General features: G+C 38.5%; 1 protein-coding gene across 14 annotated transcripts in view; it reads right to left on the bottom strand.

The window, feature by feature from the left end:
* PLCB4 (phospholipase C beta 4) overlaps window positions 1–27799 on the bottom strand; it is a 422070-nt gene that overhangs the window by 167263 nt on the left and 227008 nt on the right. For 3 of the 14 annotated variants that reach the window (XM_086701711.1, XM_086701710.1, XM_086701712.1), the window contains one exon: window positions 13124–13185. The exons of the other annotated variants lie outside the window; for them this stretch is intronic. The gene's annotated coding sequence lies outside the window, so the exon portion shown is untranslated. The remainder of the gene's footprint in view (window positions 1–13123; window positions 13186–27799) is intronic. 14 annotated transcript variants of the gene reach the window in all.

A 27799-nucleotide genomic window follows, 5' to 3' on the forward strand; every position in this document is an offset into this window, starting at 1 on the left:
CAAACTCTGAACAGGTGAGCCTGAATTATAAAGAGAACTCAAATGAAGTGGTGAGCCAAGGGATTCTCATAGAACTCAACACAAAAAGAAAGCACAATGGAAAAATTTAGAGAGGTGGAAAATGAAAACCAAAGGTTGACCACCCACCCAGCAGAACAAATTCTTCTATTACAAGGAAAGAAAGCCAGTAGAAGGATGGGATTAATCACAGCAAAAGTGGAAGAACACTTCTGAAATCTGAGTATCTACGTGTTCAGTTTTGAGTCCTCAATGTGAATATCTGAGTCCTCAATTGAAAAAAATCCACTGATGCAAGAAGTAGAAATGGTGGGGTTGGTGGGGGGGGGGGTAAGATACACACACCTAGACATACCTTTGGGTGACAAGGAGAACAAAAAACACAAAGTTCCAGAGATCGGTATCCATTCAAATAAGTTTAATTTTTAAGAGAAAATAAAGATATTTATGGACATGCAAGGTATCAGAAAGATTTAATGACCTACTCTGAAAGATTTGGGATAGTATTGTCCTCTGTCAAGAAGAAAAATAAATATAGAGAAGGGATATGGGAAGTAATAGAGAAAAAGAAGAAAAAAAGAGCAAGCTTACTCTTAAGTTTTACTTACTATACAAAAGAAATGTAAAGAAATGATCATAATCTAGCTTCCAAATTCCTGATTATATCAGCATAGAGGTTGGAGCAGCTGACGTGGTCAGAAGGCAGGAAGAATGGATCAAAGGGAGGTAAACCATTTTAGGAGTGGCGTGTAAGTATGTAAGAATCTATACGTTGGCAGAAAATAGAAGTTTAAGAATTTTTCTGTAGGAAATTAAAAATGGAAAGTAAAACTTGCACACTATTAGAGGGGAAAATAGAACAAAGAAACAGGAGTCCCCTTTAAAAAGAAAATAAGTGGGAAGGAGAGAGAAAAAAGAACACATTATAAATAGAAAACATGGGGTGCCTGGGTGGTTCAGTCAGCTTAGGTCATGATCTCGCAGTTTGGGGGTTCGAGCCCCACATCGGGCTCTGTGCTGACAGCTCAGAGACTGGAGCCTGCTTCGGATTATGTATCTCCCTCTCTCTGCCCTTCCCCCAGTCATGTTCTGTCTCTCTGCCTCAAAAATAAATAACATTAAAAAATAATACAATAAATGGAAAACACAAAATAAAATGACAACATATCTCTATAATACATATGAATTGGCTAACTTCACTTACCAAAAAATAAATAAATAAATAAAAAATACAGAGGCTTTTACATTAGGTAGCATTATGGTTGTTTACCAGAAATATTTACAAAATAAAAACGATATAGGAAGCTCAAAAATGAAGGGATGAAAAAAATTGATCTCACAGGTACATGCTCAGAAGGAAAGAAAGCAGGTATCACAGGAACGTATCAGACAAAATAGATTCAGGGAAAACAAGAGACCCTGATAAATCATATTGAGAAAAGGGATGATCAAAATTATTGAAGTCATTAACATTAAAGCATGTGACTACACAGCATCAGAACATATACTGAAAAATTGGTAAAATACAGAGAAATTTGGCAAAGTCACAAACACATTAGGAGACCATAATTCTCAGAAATTAATGGAACAAAACAAAAATGCAAGAATATTGAGGATTTGAATATTACACTTACTAGTTTAACCAAAACAATTAAAAAAAAAATTTTTAACGTTTTTATTTATTTTTGAGACAGAGAGAGACAGAGCATGAGCAGTGGAGGAGCAGAGAGAGAGGGAGGGAGACACAGAATCTGAAGCAGGCTCCAGACTCTGAGCTGTCAGCACAGAGCCCCATGCAGGGCTCAAACTCACAGACTATGAGATCATGACCTGAGCTGAAGTCGGAAGCCCAACTGACTGAGCCACACAGGTGCCCCCAAACCAAAACAATTTAGATGACTTAACATATTTTAAATATGATACTGAGTTTAGATATAACCTTCCCTCTTTATATATACATATGAAATATATAACATTGAGTCCTCAATATATAACATGTAATTATTATATAGTATTATTATCTATGTTCTTCACTTACTTTTTATATTGCAGCTACTCCCCACACATATAAAAATCTCAAAATTGAATCTTAATTGGGCCAGAGGAAACCTCAGCATTTTTCAAAAGGCAGACGTTAAGGTGGCCATGCTCACTAGCCACAACTAGGCCAGAACTTACAAATTAATGAATGCATAAAATCTATACACAAATTAAACACAAACTTACACAGACTTCTAAATAATTGAGTTAAGCGGAAAAGTCAAAGCAGAAATTACACCTTTCTTAAAAATGAAAGGTGGGAGCATTACACGTCAAAATCTAGGGATGTCATATGTAGCCAAAAATAATTTTAAAACGATCAGTAAAAGTTAATTGCTTTCTGCAGTGCCTGGGTCGTTCAGTTGGTTAAGCCTCCAACTCTTGATCTCGGCTCAGGTCATGATGTCATGGTTCATGTTCATGAATTTGAGCCCCATGGTGGGCTAGGTACTATCAATGTGGAGCCTGGTTGGGATTTTCTCTCTCTCCCCCTCCCCCACCCGTGCTTGCGCTTTCAAAATAAACTTTATAAAAAGTTAATTGCTTTCTGAATAGTCATATATTAGGTAAACATTTGGCAAGTGTTGGGGCAAGTGTCGGGGAGAGAGAAGTATGGGTGAAGAAAGAGAATGAGGAAGAAGTATAAATTCACAATGTTCATGATAACAAGAAGGTGTAATTACAAAGAGGATAGAAAACACTAATACTACATATATCTTTAACCCAGATATCTGAAAACCTATATAAAGTGGATGGGTTTTTCAAAGTTAAAATAAAGTCGACCCAAAAAGAAGAAACTGAACAGTGACCTTGGAAAACTGAAAAACATAAAAGATTAGACCCAGATAGGTTTACAGATGAGTTCTATCAAATTTTCAAGGAAAAGGCAAATCCCACATACCTACCACTCTCCCAGGACATAGAAAAAAAGTAAATTACTACCTGACTCATTTCACAAGTCCATGATCAGGTCCTGACAATGACACCATAAGGTTAACAAAACACCAACCAACCTTAGAGTTCAATTCTCACAGAGAAAAAATTCTAAAATATGAATAGATCTATCCTAGAATGTTGCTAAATGAAGAATTTGGGATATTTCATCACTGAAAGCAGATCAATGTGATTCACTAGCTAAAGAGATTAAGGAGAGAAGTCTGGTACGTGCATATCTTAGCATAACTTGCAAGCTGAAATCAACCTGAGTGTGAAAGGTCTCTAACACATACCATTCAATAAAAATAGTAAGTCCCAGAATGATATGAAATATGAACAGTGTGATACCATTTACCTAAATCCACAACTACAGAAGGATATGAACAGTGTAATACCACCTACGTAAATACACACAAGACAAACCCATATATTTCTCTACGTACGTATTTGTGTATGTGAATAAATAATTAAAAAATCTGGAGATGTATGACTCTACCTACTTCTGGGAAGGACATAAAGACTGGGGCTGAAAATCAACGTATCTTTAGTATGATCTCTGTGGTGGACATTTTTATTATAGGAATATATTCCTGCATTTATGTGCCGCTTGCGTAAATAAGAATGCAAATTTCAAAAAAGGAAAACAAAAAAAAAAGCCCACATATAGGCAGATGCAGTTATTCTTTAGTCCCAAACAATTTAAAGCAGAAGAAAGAACAACATAGTAGGTCATGTTTCGAGGTAGCTTCCTCACAATGGCAATCGTTGCTGTTTGGAGGAGGAACGATTCCATTAGTCATTAGTGACCAGGCTAAAAGCTGTTGAAAGCATGAAGGTCATGCTAACCAGCCCAGCTGAGGTAGGTAGCAGCCCTCCATTAATTAGCACCAAGGCTTCCCATGTAAATAAAGTCACGAAGATGAGCCAGGCAGCAGACAATGGGAGAAGGCAGAGATGCTTTGTCAGGTCCATGACTCTGTCTGCCCCAAAATGACTGTAATTGGGTCTCTCTTCCTACTTCTCTCTTCCTATCAGTTTGTCTTTTCTCTGTGTCTTCCATGTCTATTTCCCAGTGTCTGTATTGGGGATGGACGGACACACACACACATATATAGGGCCCCTTCATTCGAGGTGGCTTAGAAGCAACCTTCTGGTACAGTGATGTACATTCATGCTTTCTATGCCATAAAACAGATCTGCAGAGCAATATAGACCTGCAGATGCCCCTCAGGCTATCATGGATGTGTTATTCAGGGATCTATAACAAGAATAATCTGTAACAAGAATAATCAACAAGATAATCAAGGGAACTAAACAATAGCATTAAAGAAAGATGAAAAAACAACATGATGGTGGTAAACCAGACTTCAGAAATCAGTGGCAAAACACTCCTCTTTGCGAAATTTTAGGCGCTCCATCATCTTTTCACTCCTGCCAACCATCTCTTTTAAGATTTCCCTTCGGTTTTATTTTAAAGAAAATAGTAATGAGAGGCTTCTGATATAAAATGCTCATATCAAAAATGAAAAGAAAGCTTCTATCAGCTTTCGTCACCTTTCATTGGTTTAACTGGTTCTCCAAGGATCTCTTCAGTGAAAGGGCACACAATGCAGTCCTCAGTACATGATGTTTCTCAGATTTCATTACTGTCTTTACCACTAAAATATTAATCTCTACCTTGGTTACCAGCTTCATCAGAATGGTTTCATTATGTGAAGGACTTGAGCGGGGGCTGATGGAAAGAGGGCACTTTAGACCTTTATCTCAAGAGATCTGCAGTGGTGTTGGTAGCTCATTTCACCGCTTACTTTTTCAGAGCTCTGGGGTTCTGAACAAGGTAAGAGGCATTCTCACAAAATGACACTGAAGTACCCTGAATCTTCCCAACTTCAAACTGGCAGGCAGGGGCTGTACTTTACACTGCCTCTGAAATACTTCATTGGGCTCAGCATTAGGGGCAGTGAGCGGCTGGCTTATTTTATGTAGATGGTACAACTCTGACCTACAGATTCAAAAAGTGGGCCAAGCCTTTAAGAGCAGTTTGATACAGGTAATTGATTTTAAAATGGGAACAAATGAAGGTACATGTTGCAGTCCAGCCAACTCCAGAGAAAGTTAAAAGGACACTTACTTGTTTTAAAAGGCAAGGGGAGGTAATGGCCACTCTGTAATGATGTCCTTTTTGAAACCATCTCAAAGCTCCACGTACCAGCTAACTGATAAAACAGAAATGCTTTCCCTTTGCCGTGCCAAAGCCTCCTCTTCTCCCATTCTCTGGCTTGCCATCTAAGGCCTCACAAGATACTTCAAGGTTCAGTTGCCTCCTCCACCCCCCTAGAGCACCACGTCTCCATACACTGCTCCCAGGAAAGGTCCTCCTTCTCCTTGAGGGACACAGGAAGTAAAGGAGAATTTACACAAAGAATGGATATATAACTGGGCACCTTTTCCAGAGTAAACACTGGAGTGAGCAGCTACTGGAAGGAGGCCAGTGGGCTTTTAAATAGTCTCATTGTTTCTCAATTCTTATGCAACTGGAAAAGATTAGCTATTGCACTGGCTGCAGAGGAAAAGCTCCCTGGACCGTGGAGGGGACGAGAAAGGAGGGGAGTCCTCAAAGGCCTTGCTTCATAGCAAGTGGTAAAAAGCTCCTTCTAAAGAAGATGATGAGAAACTGAAAGCGTAGTATGAGGCCAACAAGGGAGCTCAGGCAGGCTATTGGGGACCAAAATATTCAAGTTAGACATGTGCATTTCACATGGAGATGACCCTCCATCCATTCAGGTGACAAGAACTAAGGAAGAACAGCTCTATTTGTTGGCCTACTCTGCCCTGAATCTTTAAATCTGTTCTCTTGTCTCCCTGGCCGGACCTACAGGGTAGTCTTCAAGCCTTATGAGACCTCACCTATCCCAGATATGCTGGATTGATTATGAAGTCAACTCTGCCCATCCCCCACCCCCTCCCCAGACAGTTGGGTCAAAATTTTGGTAAAGAGTTTTTTGTTTCTGGACATATGCCAACAGAGGGAAGTACATGAAATCAGGTTTATTTAAGGTCCTGGGTATGGCAGGCTGAATAATGGCCCCCCAAAGATACCCAATATCCTAACCTCTGAAATTTGAGTGTTTCCTTACATGGCAAAAAAAGACTTTGTAGATGTGATTAAGTTAAGGATCTTGAGATGGGGAAATTATCTTGGATCACCCAAGTGGGCCCTAAATGCAATCTTAAGTGTCCTCATAAAAGGGAGGAAGAGGGAGATTTAACACACAGAAGATGAAGCAATGTGACCACAAAGGCAAAGATTGGAGAGATGCCACCACAAGCCAAGGAGTGTTGAAGGAAGAAGTCTTAACAGGAAGTTGAAAGGGTCAAGGGATGGATTCCCCCTTTTGCCTGGAGAAAGATGGTCCTGTAAACACCTTCATTTCAGATTTCTGGCCTCCACAACTGTGAGAGAATAAATTTCTGTTGTTTTCAATCACAAGTCTGTGGTAATTTTTTGCAGCAATCCAAGGAAAGGAATAAAGATATTTCTACAGACATCTTTCCCAGGATCCAATGGTCTTTTAACAAATTTGCACCTCCGCAATAAATACAAACTTGAAATAAACCTTGCAGCTTCCCCCAAAGCAATCAAGTCAGTCTCCATTTTTTTTGTTTCTATTTGTGAACAAATGAATTCATTGCTTCAACAATGAATCACTTGCTTTCACATAACATACAGCTCTCAAACAAAAATGCACCATGGCTCAGATATGAACTTCCTGAAGTATAACTTTTACCTTTAACCTTATGACAAAAATATTCTATTAAGAATTGGTTGCTTCCCTATCCAACCATACAAATCTCACTAAACCAAATAACCCATGACCTTAAGTGACCCCATGATCAGAACAACTAAAGCTGCTTTCCAGAACACCGAGGGTTAGGATAAAATTTCCACTGACGTAAAGTCAATTAGTGACTATCAAGCACATGTCAATGTCTTGCTCTTCAATCTTTAAATAAGATATCCTTATATTTCTAAAAATAGATGGACAGCTATATCAGATCACTCAGAGCTTTTGTTCTTTATTTTTTTATTAAAATTTTTCAATGTTTATTTCTTGAAAGAAAGAGAGACAGAGTGTGAGTGGAGGAGGGGCAGAGAGAGAGGGAGGCACAGAATCTGAAGCAGGCTCCAGGCTCTGAGCTGTCAGCACAGAGCCCGATACGGGGCTGGAACACACGAACTGTGAGATCATGACCTGAGCCAAAGTCAGACACTTAACTGACTGAGCGACCTAATCACCCAGAGTTTTTGAATAAATGGCTTTCCTTAAAATGAGAATCTGACACTGATATATTGCATCATTAATGACAAGTTTCCCCTTTTGCTAAAAATACCTCCGTTTTCATCAAGCCATTAGGTAGCATTTTCAAAAAGCATGTAAAGGCTGCAGGATTAAGAAAATGATAATAGGCAATGCTGTTGAGGGTTGGGGGTAAAGGCATTCTTGACAGTTTGGTGAAAAACTATTTTGCAATCCATTTCTATAGGCTTGAAATGTCCATACTCTTTGATCTAATAATCCTACTGGTAAGATTTATCCTACATAAATGCATACAAAATCCATGCACAAAGATACTGTGATGCTGCTAGTGGCAGAAAAATAGTTTCTTTATATAAGTATCAGTAAGCAATTGGCTAAATACACTACAGTATTTCAATATTCTGTACTCATTAAAAATAATGCTTTGAATGAATAGTTGTTTGCTGAACAACAGCAAGTTTAGAAGAGTTTCTGAAAAACAGTCACAACTCAAACAAATATAAATGCTCTCAACATATTATTAAGGAGGTAAAAAAAGCTGGTTACAAAATTGTATCCAAGAATGATCCCAATTTTTATGTGTTATATACAGCTTACACACACATTTTTTTAACAAGAGAAAAAGATTAGTAAAACATATACAAAACACAAATAGTAGTTATGTCTCGGTGATAGAAGTTTACATGATATTTTAAAACTTCCTGTGTTTTAAAATACTTATAGTGACTATATATTTTTGTATTCAGGAAAAAAATGCTTGCTAAAGAAAAAAAGACATTAAATGTCTTTTCTTCAGGGGCGCCTGGGTGGCGCAGTCGGTTAAGCGTCCGACTTCAGCCAGGTCACGATCTCGCGGTCCGCATCACGAGTTCGAGCCCCGCATCAGGCTCTGGGCTGATGGCTCAGAACCTGGAGCCTGTTTCCGATTCTGTGTCTCCCTCTCTCTCTGCCCCTCCCCCATTCATGCTCTGTCTCTCTCTGTCCCAAAAATAAATAAACGTTGAAAAAAAAAAATTAAAAAAAAAAATGTCTTTTCTTCATATAGATCCATGTTTTCCACCAGAATTCCTGGTAAGAACAAAGAGCAGGAAGAAACTAATAAATAAAACTGTGAAGTGTTCTTTTCGACATTTAAAATCTTGACTGTACATTGGGAGCCTTCACACACACCAATTATGACCGGTTCTTAGGAAGGAGTTACTTAGTAATACTGATTAAAACTTGGGTATTATGTCTAAAATTTCTACTCTACTTATATTTGGAAGTGAAACAGATTATGGTTATGCTGGATTTAGTTTTTAATGAACTCTGAACTATAAAAATAAAAACATAAGGCCATTGCCATAAATCTACAAAATTTATCATAAATATATAATAAATTCGTTTATCGATAAAGTGCCACCTGATTCAAAATAATTCCTGGAGTTTATAAAACACACAAACTGAATAGAAATAAAATGAGAACAGCAAACATCTGGTCTTTGTCTCTATTTCCCCCTGCTCAACATTAATCATAAAAGGCAAACATAACTTTCTTAAAATTAATAATTATAAAATAGATTAATAAAAATATTAAGATGAATTTCCTTTATGTTTTTTATTTTAGAGAGAGAGAGAGTACAAGTTGAGGAGAGGGGCAGAGGTGGTAGAGACAGAGAGAGAAAATCTTAAGCAGGCTCCACACTCAGTCAGCACAGAGCCTAACAGGGGGCTCAATCCCCTGAACTGTAAGATCTCGATCTGAGCCAATATCAAGAGTCAGACGTTCAACTGACTGAGCCACCCAGGCACCCCAAAAATGAACTGCCTTTATAAATGTATTAGGTGATATTTATAATATTATATGCATCATTATTTTTAAGAATTTTATAAAAAATCTAGAAGATGCTTGTTTATCTGGGGTATTTAAGAGTGGCTTAATTTGAATATAATGAATAATTGCTAACATATAATTCAGTCTGTAATGACCAATTTTCAAATAAATCAGAATATGATGAAGTATATAGTTTTCCAAGAAAAGAACTGGTTTCAAAAGACTGTTTGGATATTGGTTGCTTGCCTACAACAATTTCCTTGAAAATGACATCTGAGTTCATGTGCCAGCCTCCCAAGAGCCCTTGAATACGGTGAGTGTTCAAACTGTATTAAAAGTAGTTGTCTGTGACTGGGGTTCTCTGACCTGTTGATGCCTTGCTACTCACCTCTTTCCACACAGTTAATTCCCACTGAAGGGCTCAACCAGACGCCCATCTTTAGGGAGCAACCTTGTGGGGAAAAGGACTCAGTGGCAGAAGCTAAGAGGTCTAGGGACTGTGGTGTCCTATTTCTAAATGTTTAGGGAGTCCCTGACTTACTAGTATTTTGATCTTTCAGAAGAAAAGATATAATTTGCAGATTAATGATATTTATTTACAGTTGAATCATAGACATGGCTTCTAAAAAAGAAATTTTTGTTTGATAAGAAAAATAACTCACCTTCTATAATATGAAAATATGTAGTGAGTGGTAGGAACCTGGGATAAGGAATATATAAATTAACTTCAAATCTGTTTTAGCAAGACTTATCTTTTATACATGCTGTAAAAATTCTGCGAAGTAAAGGCATTTTATTTCTTTTGTGCCTCTGAAATAGAGTACCTGTTTTTAATGACTAAGGGGTTATAGCAAACAGCAAAAGTTTTTTTTTTTTTTTATTACTACTGAGTATGTAAGATAAACAGAATTAACCTAATCAGCCCCGAGAACTATAGCAGTCCCGAGAAATAAAATAATTAGGCAAATGTGAAATACTTATAAACAAGGACTGGGCTTTTATCCCCCTTGCTTTCTCACAAGTGAAAGAATGCATCTCTCTTTTCAAGACCAGAACTAACAGAATATATGGTGGTGTATAGAGTTTACCCTTACGGCCTCTCCCTTAGTAGCAGGTATTAGTCACATGCAACAATGTTTCAAAAGAGTTCAGCCCTCCTCACTCCTACAATAAGGGCCCTGATAAGGTCTGAGGAATAGAAAACAAACAAACAAAAAAAATAGCAATATGATAGAATAAGTACTTTAGGTATGTTTAGATGGAGCTCAAACATAAATTCTACAAACAGCAGTCTCTCTTGGATCTTATTCATGGTGTTCTTGATTGTGCAGCCAAGGTAGTAGTCTATAGTTTTGTGCTTCCAGTCCAGCGGCTCCAGGGAGGGAACTAGGAGAATGGGGGTTTGGATTGACCTTTCCCTCAGGCTTAGTTTCTTCTTAACTAGAACACTCTTTAAACTACTGATGATAATATCTGGATAGCCAAGGTGGGGACTCAAGTCTCTTGGGGACTAAGGAAGGAGCATAGTGAAAAGACTTAGATCAGTGGTTCTCAAAGTGTGGTACCCAGTCAGTAAACATCGTCTGGGAATTTATTAGAATGCAAAATCTCAGGCCCCACCCAGACCTTCTGAGTTGGAAAATCTGGGGTGGGGCCCAAAAATCCATGCTGTGTCCAGCAGGCCAGGTGATTCTGATGTCAGGTAAAGTTTGAGAACAACTGCCTTATATCAAGTCTTCACCAAAAGGAAAAAGGTAAAGAAAGAGAAGAGGAGAAAACAGGATCTTTTGATCTTAATCTATGGCCCAGACTAGCTCACTGAGAAAAAGACCTGCTAGGCATTTGGGAATGAAGCTCAGGTAAGAAATAAAGACAGTCCATTTTCCTAGAATGCACACTTCTCTTCAGAAGGCCTTGCAAATCAAGGATATGGAAATTCTGGGTCCCGGTACTCACATTCCCACCAAGATCAAGAGTAGATACCAAGCTGGCCTTAAGTAAATGGGTAATTTCTACAACCATTTCTTTCAAGCTTCATCCTTAAGGGTTAAGTCTCAAGAAACCAGTTCAGGGTGACAGGTGACGTGAAGAAAGCAAACAAAGGGTGACATAACCCAAAACTCAACCATTTATTTAATTTACAATGTAGATTTATTTAATCTACAGCTATTTATTTAATCTACAACATAGACAGTGAAGCCACCTACCAAATAACTTTAAATATTTCCTTCTTCTGGTCCAAACCTTTATGGTCCCTGATAACTACAAACTATAAGTGCTAGTATTTCTCTTAAAAACTCAGAAAAAAATATTGAGGAAATAAAGATTCACCCAGAAAACTCAATCTTTAAGAAGCTGCAATGAACAAAACTGCTGAGGAGAAAGATCACATTGGAACGTGAGGGTTCTAGGGAAGCCTGGGTGGCTTAGTCAGTTAAGTGTCCGACTCTGGATCTCAGCTCAAGTCTCAATCTCAGGGTCATGAGTTCGAACCCCATGTTAGGCTCCACGCTGGGTGTGAAGCCTACTTAAAAAAACAGAAAAAACAAAACAGAAAACAACCAAGAACAACAACAACAAAACAACACAACTTGAGGATTCTAGAATAAACATGCCTGTAGCTGCACTGAAAAGCAGGGTCATTTCAAAAAACTCAAAAAGTATCAGTTTGCCACTTACATTCTTCACTGGATTTATGAGACTTAACTCATTGCCCCAAATATACTGAGCCCTTTGCATCTTTCTCTTCCCTTTCCATGGCTGAACCTCATTTTTTATGTTTATTTGTTTATTTTGAGAGAATGGGTGAGCAAAAGGATATGCGTAGAGGAGAGAGCTCCCAAACAAACCTAAAAACAACCAAGGCCAAGGCCAATAAAGTCTTTTCCTGTTACCCAAATGCACATGTCAGTACCATTTTTGTGTGCACCTGCCCTTTTCTCCAAGATCCTGAAATTCTGTTCCCAGGCTCCTGTTCCCAACCCATACCCTGCTCTCCCCCTGACCCCCCATTGGTGCCCAATTGGAACTCAGTCTGTAGAATGAGTCTCCGTTCTTCACCTGGTTCTGCAGCTGGTTGAGCCTATGAATCACTTCTTGGCTGACTGTACATCCTAACCTCACCTCTCCTGGGTCCCATCCTTAAGCTCTGACCTCTGAGGTCAGCTTGAGGACGGCTCAGATTGGCACCTGGGTCCTCAAAGGTGGGGACGCACCCTAGACATGTTCTCAGGGGGTATGTGGTTTTCTTTTCCACAGAGCTTGCCTCTTTAGAGGAAACCCTACCCCACTGCTCATAAGGTCCTTCTCTCTCTTATGCCCAGTCCTCCATACTTTGCCCTTCATTTGCCCTTGGACTGGCTCTGCCATAATTACTAGGCAAAGCATCACCGATATGAATCATACATGTCAAGAGAAAAAAAAAAGCTCTCTTTAGAGGTTTCACCTTGCCTTGATTATCTGAGTGTTTCAAAGGAAAGATTTTTATTTTATCCTTGCTTGAATAATCTATCTGAATGTTGCCTCAGGCAGGTGTATGGGATAAGTCTGAGGACTGCAAGACAGGACTTCACAAAAACAGGGCAACTGCTTTGGACTAGGAGCAGGTGCCAATTCAAGGGCTTGAGAAATCCTTTATTTTAAAAACTATTTTCCTATTAAAATAAACACACAGAGACAACGAGCTCTTAAATTTAATCAAGATTCCTGATATTTAAGTGTTCTCCAAGCAAATTTATAAATAGGCCTTTGCTATTATTACACAGGAGTCAGAAGAAGAGGATAAAGCCTAGGACTGCGTATATTGGAGCGGAGTCCAGACCATAAAAGGAGAAAATATGTTTCCTTAGGTTTTGAGCTAAAAGGTATCCAAATTTAACAGCTTTTATAATATTCACACACACAGAGGTACTACCCGACTTGAAAATAACCTGTGGTCAAAGAGATTTAACCCAAATAAACTCAAATCTCACACAAATTCAATGACCTCCTTACTTACATGTTCAAAACTGTTCCATCTCCACTCTTCAAATGCTTAAACTAAGGACAGAGATGAAACTCCTAGAGATAGTGAGAAAAACAGTTACTTGGAATTTAAGGTTTTAGAAGGTTGATTTTTTTTCTATTTGTGCAAATTCTTTCAAAGACCCACAAACCTTTCTTCTTTGTTTTTTATGCAATTTTTATATAAGAAGTCTGAAAGGAAAAGGAAGCAAAAATCTCTAATCTCAGTTCATTTGTAAGAGAACGGTCATATTTTCAGGATTTTGGTTTCCTTTTTTCCAGATGTGGTGTCATAATTAGCCATGATCTCCAACGAGGCAGAAAACTTACCGTGTGTTGGTTTCTGTGAGAGGGCACATAGAAACTACTATTCCTCAGGGGCACTCGGGTGGCTCAGTCGGTAGATCATGCCACTCTTGATCTCAGGATCGTGAGTTCGAGCCCCACATTGGATGTCAAGTTTACTTAGAAAAACAAAAAAATACAAAAAACCAAACTACGTGTACGTATTAGAACATACACTGTCTTTGGCTTTGATAGGTCAGCAGGGATTGAACGCTTCATGTTTCACTGCCATTCACCAGCACCAACGTTCACACCGCTTGAAACAGGTCTTCTAATAGGTCTTCTAATTAGTATGATCCAAATTTTATGGTTAAGTAATTTGGCCACACCCGAAAAACTGGGTCTGACTTGAATTATAGATTTCATTACTTCCACAATCAATATTAAATTAATAGCACCTGTATAGCCTGTGGGTCTAGAAAGAGCAGGGTGGTCAGACATGGATGACCTGAATTCCGGTCCCATCTCTGCCCCAACTAGCTGCGTGTCCTTGAGGAAGCCCCTAAGCTCTCAGAGCCTTCATTTCCTTGCCTGTAAGGAGACTCAAACAGTCTCAGGGGCTGAAGCAGTCATTTTTCTGAATACTTCTAGCTCCAGTTGGTTTGATTAAACATTACTTGGGCTTCAAATAAATGTAGATGTTATTTAAAAGCCCTGTATGTCCTCCTGAAATAGATTTTATTTCCCAAAATTAAAGCCACATTCAAATGGCTCCAAATAAGATTAAAAACAATGTATTACTATTGTGTATTGAAGAGCAACTGACAAGGTAATGACACGGTGACATTTCTAGAACAGCTCTTCAGTAGCAAAGCAGACTTTAAAGATGCCAAATGCTTGCCCAATTCTGGTAAGGTCAATGGCCTTCAAATAATTGTTCCTTTCATACGATGTGTGCTTTTACTGGATTATTTTAAAATGTGTTTGCTTCCATTGCTTATATAGAAACTGAAAAACATCCCTCACTCTCACAAAGCCCAGAGGCAATGGGAAGGAGATCAGAGGTCAGAAAAGTAGGATGTGAAGCAATTCCCAAGGGTTCATGTTGTATTTTATTTTAGCAAATGTCTCCAACTTCTAATTCAAGCCATATCAGCAGGCTGGGAAAAAGAGCAAAAACGGAGCTCCTTGAATGAAATTCCCTGCCCCTTTGTTAGACAAACCCTCGGATTCCACCCCCTCCCCCCCCACCCCGTGTCCACACTAATAAGCAAAATTGCTGAAAATCATTTGGGCCCATGTGTCTGCAATCAATTATTTTGTTTCTTAAGGGGTAAAGTTTGACCCAGCATATTTTAAAATGCTACAAGATTTCAGGCAAGTTTCAAAGACACCAGGAAGAAGTCAACAGCCTGACCCATGGAGGAGGAAAATGACATTCTCATTAGGCAAGAGAAGAGGACGTCCTTAAGTAATGAGATATGAACACGGCTCCTGTCACAACTCAGCTCTGAATGCAGGTGCTGGGGGCTAACGTGCTGACCCGCCAAGCTTCACAAAGCTCTCAAAATAAGGGCACTGGACATCCATGTGATAGTTACATTTTACCAAGTACGTTCACAAACTCTCTAAGTTGGAAATCATAACTCAAATGCAGAGTGTGGAAAGTGGAGCTCAGAAAGCTTAGATTGTCTCAAATTATGGTTAAGAACTAGCACTTAAGCCTTTTGATTTTAAACTCTCACTGTCTGACCTTGATCCTCATGATGAAAGTTCCTTAAATTCAGTAAAACATTTTGAATATATGGCCTCCAACCCAAATGAGGGAAAGTCATCTCTTCTTTGGTTGAAGAAGTACTTCTTTGATTGAAGAAGTACTTCAACCAAAACTAAGGACTACCTCCATAAAGGAGATGCCTATATTACTGTCAATATCCAACTTCTCATTTCAAATTCACCCCACACAGATCCTTGTTACTCCAGCTTCCAAATCAGGAGATATTTTTGGTTATCTAAAAGAAAATGGAGTTCAAGTTTCTTGCATTTATTTTTAAATGTTTTCATAATTTCCACTTTAAAAAGATCACTGTTATCTTTAATGCTTAGCTCTGTTTTTAGAGTCTTTTAAATGTGATAGAGAAAACTTAGTATTATCAAAACATCAAGATCTAACCACTTAGTCCATGACATTAGTTGGCCTACAGCGCTATTTTGGAATATTTGTGGTGGGCATTTTAATAAAATTTATGTGGTTGCCTACCAACGGAATGGGAAAAGATATTTGCAAATGACATATCGGACAAAGGGCTAGTATCCAAAATCTATAAAGAGCTCACCAAACTCCACACCCGAAAAGCAAATAACCCAGTGAAGAAATGGGCAGAAAACATGAATAGACACTTCTCTAAAGAAGACATCCGGATGGCCAACAGGCACATGAAAAGATGTTCAGCGTCGCTCCTTCTCAGGGAAATACAAATCAAAACCACACTCAGGTATCACCTCACGCCAGTCAGAGTGGCCAAAATGAACAAATCAGGAGACTATAGATGCTGGAGAGGATGTGGAGAAACGGGAACCCTCTTGCACTGTTGGTGGGAATGCAAATTGGTGCAGCCGCTCTGGAAAGCAGTGTGGAGGTTCCTCAGAAAATTAAAAATAGACCTACCCTATGACCCAGCAATAGCACTGCTAGGAATTTATCCAAGGGACACAGGAGTACTGATGCATAGGGGCACTTGTACCCCAATGTTCATAGCAGCACTCTCAACAATAGCCAAATTATGGAAAGAGCCTAAATGTCCATCAACTGATGAATGGATAAAGAAATTGTGGTTTATATACACAATGGAGTACTACGTGGCAATGAGAAAAAATGAAATATGGCCTTTTGTAGCAACGTGGATGGAACTGGAGAGTGTGATGCTAAGTGAAATAAGCCATACAGAGAAAGACAGATACCATATGGTTTCACTCTTATGTGGATCCTGAGAAACTTAACAGGAACCCATGGGGGAGGGGAAGGAAAAAAAAAAAAAAAAAAAAAGAGGTTAGAGTGGGAGAGAGCCAAAGCATAAGAGATTGTTGAGAACTGAGAACAAACTAAGGGTTGATGGGGGGTGGGAGGGAGGAGAGGGTGGGTGACGGGTACTGAGGAGGGCACCTTTTGGGATGAGCACTGGGTGTTGTATGGAAACCAATTTGACAATAAATTTCATATATAAATTAAAAAAATTTATGTGGTTGCCTATGCTTTACTCAAATAAAATCACAAATGTGACTAAGCCATGATAAATATTTTTATTTTTCTTCTGCCCTAATTGAAACCAACCCTCGTGGTAAAACGGGAAAGGAAATAGGATTCAATTATGGCCATTACATGAATGAGTTAAATCAGGTTTTGTGGACAAAACATCTGAAGTTTAAAAGACAGGAACACTTACCATTAAGGCATATGTTGGCCATCTATGTCACACACTCCCATGGCCAATTTTCTTTAAATAGTAAAAATAAGCTGTGCTCCATATGACCATTTCCTAACTATCAATTCTCTGTAAGTATTTTAAAATATGAAATCTATGTTAAATATTCTGTCCAAAATGACATTTGAGAAGCTGGACTTTTAAGGCTTTACATGCAGTATCCTTATCTCGTTCCTGAGATTTCTTAATCTCTGTAGAATTTAACCTCTACCATCACCCTATAGGCAACTCATCCTGGTTTCCCACTTTTGTCCTCCATCCTTGTTTGTTCTCATTCTCCCTCCAGTGGTGATCCTGCAATATCACTGTTCTTTGGTCCTCTCCAGAATTCCACTCCTCATTTTCATTTGCCTCCTACGACATCTCCACCAGCACTCCTAGCACTTTAGATGTCCTGATATGTCCCAGCTGAGCTCACTACTACAAAACGATTGCTTGGAAGAATGAGTCAAACTATCAAGATCCATGTAAGAGTAATCAACACAAAGATCTTCATGTTGATTAAACAACAACAACAACAACAACAACAACAACAAACCTACAGGACCAAATAAAAAAAAAAAGCCGACATAAGAAACAACAGGTTTTGGCAAGGATACAGAGAAAAAAGAACCCTCATGCACTGTTGGTGGAAATGCAAACCAGTGCAGCCATTGTGGAAAATGGGTAAAAAGAGAACTACCCTTCAATCCAGTAACTGCACTATAGGTATTTATTCAAAGAATACAGAAACAGTAATTCAAAAAGATACATGCACCTCTATGTTTATAGCAGTATTATTTATATTTATAGCCAAATGCAGTTCAAGTGTCCATCTATTGATGAGTGGATAAAGAAGATGTGTGGGATATGTGTATGTGTGGGGTGTGTGTGTGTGTGTGTGTGTGTCAGATGGAATATTATTCAGCCATAAAAAATAATGAAATCTTGCCTTTTGCAGTGACATAGATAGACCTACAGAGTAAAATATTAAGCAAAATAAGTCAGTCAAAGAAAGACAAATACCATATGATTTCACTCATATGTGGAATTTAAGAGACAAAACAAATGAGCAAAGGGAAAAAGAGAGACATACCAAGAAACAGACTCTTAACTATAAAGAACTGATGGTCACCAGAGGGGGGTTGGGTAGAGGAATGGGTTAAATAGGTGATGGGGATTAAGGAGTGCACTTGTCATGATGAGGACTTAGGTAACGTAGGGAGTTGTTGAATCACTTTATGGTACACCTGAAACTAACATAACACTCTTTATTAAAATAATGTATTAAAAAGTTCTAAACACTGGCTTTTTTATATGAAAACCATCTGAACTTTCAGTGAACGACAGTCTTCATGAGCTAATAGTAAAGAGGTCATTGTTTGTACCCTAATGGGATCTGGGAAAGACAAGAAATCGATGAATGGCTAGAACAATCTCAGCAAACTCTCTCAGATCCTGCCACTGCTTTGCACTATTTTGTAAATTCAATGTCACAATTTTAAGAAGCATATCAACAAAACAGAGGAGTTGGTGAAGGAAGTCATGCCATTTAAGCAACAATTAATAAAAGAAGTTTCCAGAGATTTCAGAGTCAATCTAAGCTCTTCCTATAACTGGGTGGGAACAGAAGGCAAGAACCGGTGAACTGGGCTGAGTCCCACAGCCCTAGTGATGGAGCTGGGAAAGAACAATGACCATGAACTGCTGGTCCAATACCAATGCAATCCCCATTCTGACAGATGGCATGTATTGAAACTCACTCAAATGGAAGACAGAGTAATAGAGATATTCTGTGTTCATTCAGAGGAAAAACTATGTACCAAAGATTAGTGGTCTTAGGAAACGGGAACCCTCTTGCACTGTTGGTGGGAATGCAAACTGGTGCAGCCATTCTGGAAAACAGTGTGGAGGTTTCTCAAAACATTAAAAATAGAACTACCCTACGACCCAGCAATTGCACTACTAGGAATTTATCCAAAGGATACAGGAGTGCTGATTCATAGGGGCATGTGAACCCCAATGTTTATAGCAGTGCTTTCAACAATAGCCAAATTATGGAAAGAGCCTAAATGTCCATCAACTGATTAATGGATAAAGATGTGGTTTATATATAAAATGGAATACTACTTGGCAATGAGAAAGAATGAAATTCTGCCATTTTCAGCAACATGGATGGAACTGGACAGTGTTATGCTAAGTGAAATAAGTCAGTCAGAGGAAGACAGGTATCATATGTTTTCATTCATATGTGGAACTTGAGAAATTTAACAGAAGACCATGGGGGAAGAGAAGGGGAAAAAATAGTTACAGAGAGAGAGGCAAACCCTAAGAGACTCTTGAATACAGAGAACAAACTGAGGGTTGATGGGGGGTGGTAGGGGAGAAGGGAAAATGGGAGATGGGCATTGAGGAGAGCACTTGTTGGGGTGAGAACTGGGCATTGTATGTAAGCGATGAATTGCAGGAATCTACCCCCAAAACCAAGAGCACACTATATACACTGTATGTTAGTCAACTTGACAATAACTTATATTTTGAAAAAAAGGAATGTAACTTTAAATCAGTATCAGGAAAATTATTCAACAATGAAAAGTGTGAATTTTCAGGTTTCAGAGTAGACACTTCTCATCATCTAAGGACTGAGATGTCCCTCTGTTCTTAGAAGTTGTAAAAGGATTGTTGCACTGAGTGAGATGGGAATAAATGCCCTCTAGTGACTTTTCAGAAAATAAAGTAGGGTTAGTCCATCTCTAGATCTTATCAGCCCTTTTCCAGATTCTTCTGACCCAAAGTAGTCTGAACATTCTCTCAACTGCAAGTATGCAGTGAAATGCTTTCTGATGTTATTCTGTATACGAATATTGGTTAAAATTCAAGTGATAAACAGATACAGAATGACTGGGAAATGCTTGTACAATTTTGTATTTGCAAATAGTTTTGGAACTAATAAAAAACACAACTTTCTACTTAAACAGCCATCATCTTGTCTTTGACTTGTGAACTTGAAAGACTTGCAAGAGCCAAGCCATCAAAAAGACCACAGAAAGCAGTTTAGAAAACAATGATTCACAGTGACTACACTTAATTAAGACTTTTTCCACCCTAAACTAGAACAAAATATATTATAAAGCCCAAGCTACAGGCTTCTGATTTTGGTCATTTTTGGTCATTCGTATGCCAGTCTCTGGGAAACAAAGAATTTCAATTTCAGGATACTGGCCAACATTTCAATTTTGAGAAGGTGCAGTTTGTTTGCCAAACATCCATCACTTTAATTTTATAAACTGGTACGCTATTCTTACTCAACACTTGTCATAAAACCATTGCACACTGCTTTGCTAAGCAGCAGCTATGTGTGATGCCCAATTGTATTTTCAATATTAAATACCTGAAACTTATGGGTGAAATTTTCTATCTTCTTTACTTCTTTCAAACAGCATGGAGACTATTAGAATTATCAAGACAACTGGTACATCAGCAACAGGTAAATGACACTGGTGCAAAGGGAAAACATGTCTTTGAAAATTCTGTATCTGTTCTCTAGTTTAAATTATTCAAATCACTGTTTGGCTAAAGGGAAAGAAAAACACAAGGGATCTGAAGAAATGAGATAGAAGATAAACCACGAAATGCAGATAAATCATGCATAGTCTCATTCAAGAAAGTTCCCCTCTGTTCTGCAGTTTATATCACAAAGTAATTTTATTAAGGTTTTATGGAAAGGTCACTATTGCATTTCTGCAATATTAAAAACTATTTTAGCATACAGAAATCCCACATGAGCCTGAAATATTAGTTCAAGACTAAGTTTATTAAGGTTTTGGCATGGTTCAATATTAACGTTCTGCAAACATTACAACCATTTCAAATCAGATAAACAGTGGGATATAAAACCATGGTTCATAAAAATAAAATAGCATCATTACATATTAGTTCTTGAAGATTAGCTTTAAATATATTCTAAACCTGTGAAGCAGCTAATCAGAACAGTTCATTGTGCATTGACGCTTTCATTTCACAAAGGAATCAGCCACAAACACAGTTAAGGCCTGGGTAGCATTTATCAAAGTAAATTGGTATTTTTAAGACAAATTCTAATTCAAGTGCCAATAATAATGTGAGTTATCCTCCTAGTCCCTTCTGTCTCCTAATATTTTCATCTATGAATGCCTGATGATTAATCAGAGAAAGTCTTTTAGGTCTATACCTGAGTCAGGTGAGTCTGCTGCCTTAAGTTCTTTAACTCCTATATTTCAGGGAAGGTGTAAGGTTTATCTGATATAATCAAACAGCAGAAGCCTGTTCTCCAGCAGTGTGTGAAATTACTGTCAGAGTTTTTTGTTTTTTGTTTTTTTTTAAATAAAATATTCATTGGTAACAAACACATTGGAAAATGATGATGCTCCCTGGTGAGTGAAAAGCACTTCCTGAAATTTACAGAGCACCCACAGTTTCACCAGATGCCCCATAAGTAGAGTCATTTTTTGACTCCAGGCATAAGATTGAAGACATCATTTGGCCCACAGCTCTGTGCCCAGGAAGATGCTATGGAAGCATTCCTGGTTACATGAATATACAGATTCTAGTGATGGGAAGTGTATACACAGATGCTGAGGGCTCATGAAAACAACCTCTCACTGGACCTCAGGCCCTCCCTTCTATTTAGTTTCCTATAGATTTGAACAGTCGATCTGAATCCTCTCTCTGTAAAGTCATGACTCATGATGACCTCCTTCCCGTAGTCTTAAAGACTTGGGACTCTCACTGCATTTTGTGGCTGTGTTTTAAAGTAGATGTAGTACTCCACGGTGCCTTCATAGTTCTCTGCAAAGCAGTAGATCATATTCCAAAGCTTAAATGATTGACTACAGAACTGACATTTCCCTTTATGGTCAAAAGAATGGAATAGTTCTCAGCTATTCTTAGGCAAGGAGCACAAAGGCTTTAAGCCTGCAGAAATGGATGCTAAGGATGCAGAACCAGACACCAAAGAATCTCCCCTAAATGCTACCTTCCAAACTTAAATCAGCCTCTTCCCTCATAGCTGTAACATCCTCCCAATATGCCAAATAAGGACTCACTTCTGCAAAAGTTTTTTGAAGTGTGAGCGTTTATGGGCAGAGATACATACCAAATATGTTTATAGGTTACTTATATTTTCAGCCTACTTAATTATTAAATCCAAATGAAGGCAGCTGCGTCCAAAAAATACATAGTAAATGGGGTGGGAGGAGGGAAGAAGCTCGAAACCCTAAACTCCAGCCTATTTTTAGATATGCCTCAATGCACACACCTACACAGGGGAGCTCACAATTACATGAGACACACGGACTCAGTCCAGTGGGCAAGAGTGCACTCAGAGAGGAAAAGACTAATTTTAAGACCGGATTCAACCAATTACCATGAAACCAAAGGAGAATTCCACAAATCACTCTTCAAGAAATTTCCCCGTCTGAAGATGGTCATGCATGTCATTCTGAAGGGGTTCCCAAAGGTAGACGAGATGACATACATAGAAGGCTCTGGGAACAATGCAGCTCCCTATATATTATTGAAGGAATTATTTCATAATAGACATGGATTCTATTAGCAGCCGTTCGCTGCTAGCAGAGCATTCTAGCCTCTGCCAACCCCTAAATTTTCTATGAATTCTAGGACTAGGAGGACTACATTGTGCAAAGGGACCGAAGATCAGGCTTTATGTACTGAGGGCCACTGCAAGTAAAAATGATAATTCAATTTTTTCTTTGACCAAAAATGCATACAACAGCCCAAAGCTAGTCACATGAAACCAGTAACTCAGTTCTAACCAAATTACCCTGGAAAGAAATGAGTATGTTCATAACAAGGCTGGTTTGGCTTGGTTAAAATAATTCCATGAGATTGACTGTAACTGTATTTCTAAATACTTCTAAAAAGTTGTCCATTGTTTATGTTTATTGTTACTGTTGTAATATTTTTTTAAGTATTTCTACCACACTTAAGCACTCTTTGTGCTTGATGGTTTTCTTTATAGAAAATAAGTCTGCAAAAAACAAAGTATCTTCATGAGGGTTGTTTTTTCACCAAGAAAGTCAATGCCTACCCCCCTCTGCATCATCCCATGTGAAGCCATATGACAGGAAGGCCATTTTAAGTTAGACAATTGCTTATTTTTATTTATAACATACAGTTAGTTGGGTTTTACTAAAACCATTTAAGTAGTCTAGACTTAGTCTAAAAACTATCCTTTTGAGAGCCTAAATTATAATACAGGCAATACATTAACATAGGACTCAGTTTTAGAAGGAATGTATCCCATAGAATTATCTCAAGAATTAATAGCAAAAGAATGTATCTCAAGAATTAATAGCAAAAGCTACATAGTCTATTTGTCCTTAATCTATTTATTGCTAGTGGAAGGCAGTATTTCCAACATATGTCCAAATATCATTATATGTATTTTCATAGATATTAATGATTTGCTAGCACACAGTCAATCTTGAAAGTAAATTTTTTTACACAGGTATGTGATGGATGAGAGGGAGAAAAAAAGATCATAGAATAGAAATACACATTTTCCCCTTTGCCATTTCTGTCCCCAAGCCCATAGAATTCTCAAAACCTTTGGTTTTCTATCCTTTGCTTATATGACTCCCCATCTTCCTCAGAATATGAGCCAGTCTGTGCACTGTGCTATAAGGCCCTCTATTATGTAGCCCTATAGCACTCTCCTCCCTTCTCCTATTCCCTTCCCATGCTCACTTGACTCCAAACACACGGATTTTCTTCCTGTTCTTCATAGAGGCCATTCATAATTCTGTCTCAGGACCTTTGCATATACTGTTCCTCAGTTTGGACTGCTCTTCTGAGTATCTGCCTGGCTCTTTACATGCAGATCACTGTTCACATGTCACTATATTTTTGTATATGCCTCTCATTTACAAAATAGTATACCACCCACTACCAGCACCAGGATTTCTTTCCCTCTACCTGTTCTATTCTTCTACATAAAATACATCAACATCTGATATCTATTATTTAATATATTTTGTTACATCCTTCCAACAGAGCAGAAACTTTATATATTTTATTTTCTGCTGCATCTGTCATATAAAACATGTGTGACATGAAGTTAGTGTTCAATATATACTTGTGTAGAATAAATAAATGCATTCCTCTTCTGACTTTGCTGCAATGAAGAAATTAAAAGAGGAATCTGGTGGTCCAATATGTTGGTTGACTCTATGTTGGTGACTTGGGGAGGGAGAGCAAACAATTAAATGGGACATTAACACAATGTAAAGGGAATAAATGAGGGTCCTAGGGTTAAATACAGCCTTCTGCCTCTTCTCCAAGGGACTGTGTTAGTTATTTCAGTGTAACCCTGCTGGACTAGACACTAACCAGAACTTGACAGTGGTAAGGCACAGCCTCCACACTTAGAAACCCAATCCAGCAGAGAAGAAGAGGCAGATAGACAATTCAACACAAATAGTACAATATTTTACAGGAATTTAGAGACAGGAGAAATAACCTCTACCATCATTTTGCTTCTGAAAATACAAACCACTTCCTACAACTCTGACCTCCCACAAATCCGTATCATTAGAAGACCCACCTCCGATCCCTGAAAGCCTGAAGATGGAAATTGATGGTATCTCTGAATATGACCAACTCTCAAAGGCCTGAATGGATTTTTATGGAGTTAAAGGGTGAGGTCTAACTATCATTTGAGACAACCTAACACCTAATTGCACAAAAGGTTTTACTCTACATCTCCTTCTGCATCCATGCAAGGGGCCACATGTCTAGTTCCAGCCAATGGGCTTTGACCGAAGAGGAGGCGTGACCCTTCTTGGGGTTTCCCAAGGGAGTTTTCCCAGGGACCCTAAATTTAACTCCTTCTCAATTTTACAAAATCATTCAGTTCCATATTTCCAACTAAACACAAGACTATCATTTTAAATATAAGAACCAACACGTTTTGAGCAAAATTAGGTAATACACTATTATGTGATAAACATAATATCGTAAAACATTTTAGAATTCGGTTTAGATATGTAGTTACTTCACAGTTCAGCTGACTTACTTTGACTCTCCTAGGCTGGAGTATTTTCATTCCATCATTTCAATCTAATATACCACGAATTGTTTTGAATGTGATAATGTGCATAGCCTACAAATATGACTCATAGACAGAAAAATATGGTTCCAAAATTTTACTTTACATGCCGAATATCACTTGGTTAATGTGAAGATTATTAATAGTCACATTTTCAAGGGTTTAACTTTATTTCCCATTGTGTTCAAAAATGTTTTCTCACATCTAATCTGTATCAATACTTTGTGTGACAGATATTAGGATTGCATTCATTTTGCAGATAGGGAAACTAAGATCTGGGGCAATGAAATCATTTTTCCAAAGTCACAAAGCTATTAAATCATGAGGCCAATATCTGAATGAAGACCACCTCATCTCAGAGTGGAGAATTCTGCTTTCTCTCAAAAAAAAAAAAAAAAAAAAAAAAAAAAAACCTAATAGAATGGCTCTTTTAAAAAGTGCAGTTTCTAAGACAGTTTGGAGCATGATTTAATATGGGAAATTCCAAAGAAACCTTCAAAGCAGCATCTATTATGAAAAATGTGGTATACTTTTTTTTTTTTTTTGGGTCTCCTGGAACAGATGTTTCTTTGCCCTAAGCTAATAGTCTCCTTCCTGTCTCCTTCCTTTGCTGAATCGTAACTCGAGCAGGCCTTCAGGCACAGTTATTACGAACACACATCCAGCATACGGAACCACATTTCTGATACACCCGTGTCTGCTGGGATTTACAATGGAGTTAATATCTGGATTTACTGGACCACACTTGGTGAGGACTTTTGTCTCCCTCCATTTCAATGTTCTTCTCTTAGAGTGAACTTTCATGAAGGTAAGTTGTGGCCAAAGATAAGAAGGGTCAACGAGGAGCAGGCCAGGCCCACAGTATACAATGAATAAGTCACAAACACAAAGGTATTTGGTAACACTAAAAATCCAAGCAAGGAAGGCATTAGTTTTGTCCTCATTTTTCTTTCTGAGGAGAATGCTTTTCTGGTTTCTAACTCCAACTAATGGGATGAAAAATCTCATTTTTCAAAAAAAAATTAGGGCAGCATCTCACACCCCTCCCTACCCATCTTACCTCCCCAGGTCAAAGAAGGGAGCAGAACATACTTGCCTTTTCACAGGTCTCCCTGCCTCCTTGTCCCAACTTGGGAATCCAATGTTAAGAGCCAATGTGTTGGCCCAAACTCTCCTGGAAAATGGGAGTAACCAAACGTCCCTGGGCCTGAAGATCACTGATCTCTTTCCTGGGGGCCCACTCAGATCAAACTTCTCAGGGGACATCCCCTAGTAGCTAATTAATCTTTACCCCCACCCCCACTCCTAGAAACTTCATAGCTCCCTGGTCTAGCCAGAGGGCTGATTTTTGTGTACATGAGTCTCTTGGTTCCTTCTGGCTCCTAGCAACCAAGTAAGTCAGTCCCCATCTCAGCCTATTCTAAGTATCCTGGCTTTAACCATCTGCAAAATACAAAAGGTGCTAGCTGGCCAACAGCCAGTCTGTTTGTAGTGGAAAACGTGGAACAGCTTAGACCTCCAACAATAGGGTGAAGTCAAGTCAAGTGTGACAAAGCCACAGGACAGAACAGTACAAGGCCATTAACGATGACGGTTTCAAAGAGCTTTTCATAACACAGGTAAATGCTGGGGTTTAAATGGAAGAATGTATCACACGGTTTCAACTATTCAAAAAGATGCAAACAAAATACAAAAGACTTGAAGGAAAATACTCAAGTGTCAGCCAGAGTGAGGTTTCACTTGGGTGAAGGTTTCTTGCCAAGTTTTTTTTTTTCTTTTTATAATTTTATGCACCTTCTATATTTTTTAAATGATCACATCTTATTTGGATTTTTAAAAAATCCTCCAGGGGCGCTTGGGTGGCTTAGGTGGTTAAGCGTTCAACTCTTGATTTTGGCTCAGGTCATGATCCCAGGGTTATGAGACTGAGTCCCATGTCAGACTCTGTGCTGGGCATGGAGCCTGTTTGGGATTCTCCCTCCAACCCCTCGCTCCTTCTTCCCCTCCCCTGCTCTCTCAATAGATAGGTAGGTAGGTAGGTAGGTAGGTAGATAGATAGAATAAAAACACATAAAAAATACTCCAATCTCCCTAAGGGATTACTAACATGATGATGGACTCCCGGAAGCTGTTGAGTAACACAACTGTTGATACTTCTGACATAGCTTTCATATCTCACAGTTCACCTTAATGTCTTGCTAGTCACTCATCTCTGTACTTTCTTCCCTATTTGTCTCTCTGCCTAAAATAAACCCCCTGTCCACTTATCTCCCCATTTTACAATCCTGTCTGGCTCAGATGTCACTTCCTCCTCCAAATGAGATCTCATTCTCTCTTCCCTTGAACCCACAACTTTTTACATGCACCTCTCCCAGGCAATGAAACTTTACACCTAGCACTGTAATTATTCCTAGCTCATGTCTAAGCCTGAAAGAAATTTTGGACACACAGGAAACTGAATCCATCTTTGCATAACCCACATGAAGTCTCACACATAGGGAGCATTCAATACTTACAAAGGAATATAGATGGAATAAACAGAAAAAAAAAATAAATGATTAAGCAAAGTGTTTAACTTCAGGTTTCATTTTATAATCTATCCTTAGAGATTTTCCCATTCTCTAGCCAAATGCCAAACCCCAGATTCTGGGGCCCACAATTTCATAAAGTCATCAGCCATCCTGCTTAAGGGAAGATATCTAGCATACAACATATCTGTTAGTTACATGCAACCATCAAGGAAGGAAATACAATCAAACTTTTTAACTAGATGGGGAACTCCATAGGGCAGGGCAGGGGCAGGGTCTGTGAACCTTTA

The sequence above is a fragment of the Puma concolor genome, chromosome A3, assembly GCF_028749965.1.
Source record: "Puma concolor isolate L17-30 chromosome A3, mPumCon1.1.hap2, whole genome shotgun sequence".
NCBI lineage: Eukaryota > Metazoa > Chordata > Mammalia > Carnivora > Felidae > Puma > Puma concolor.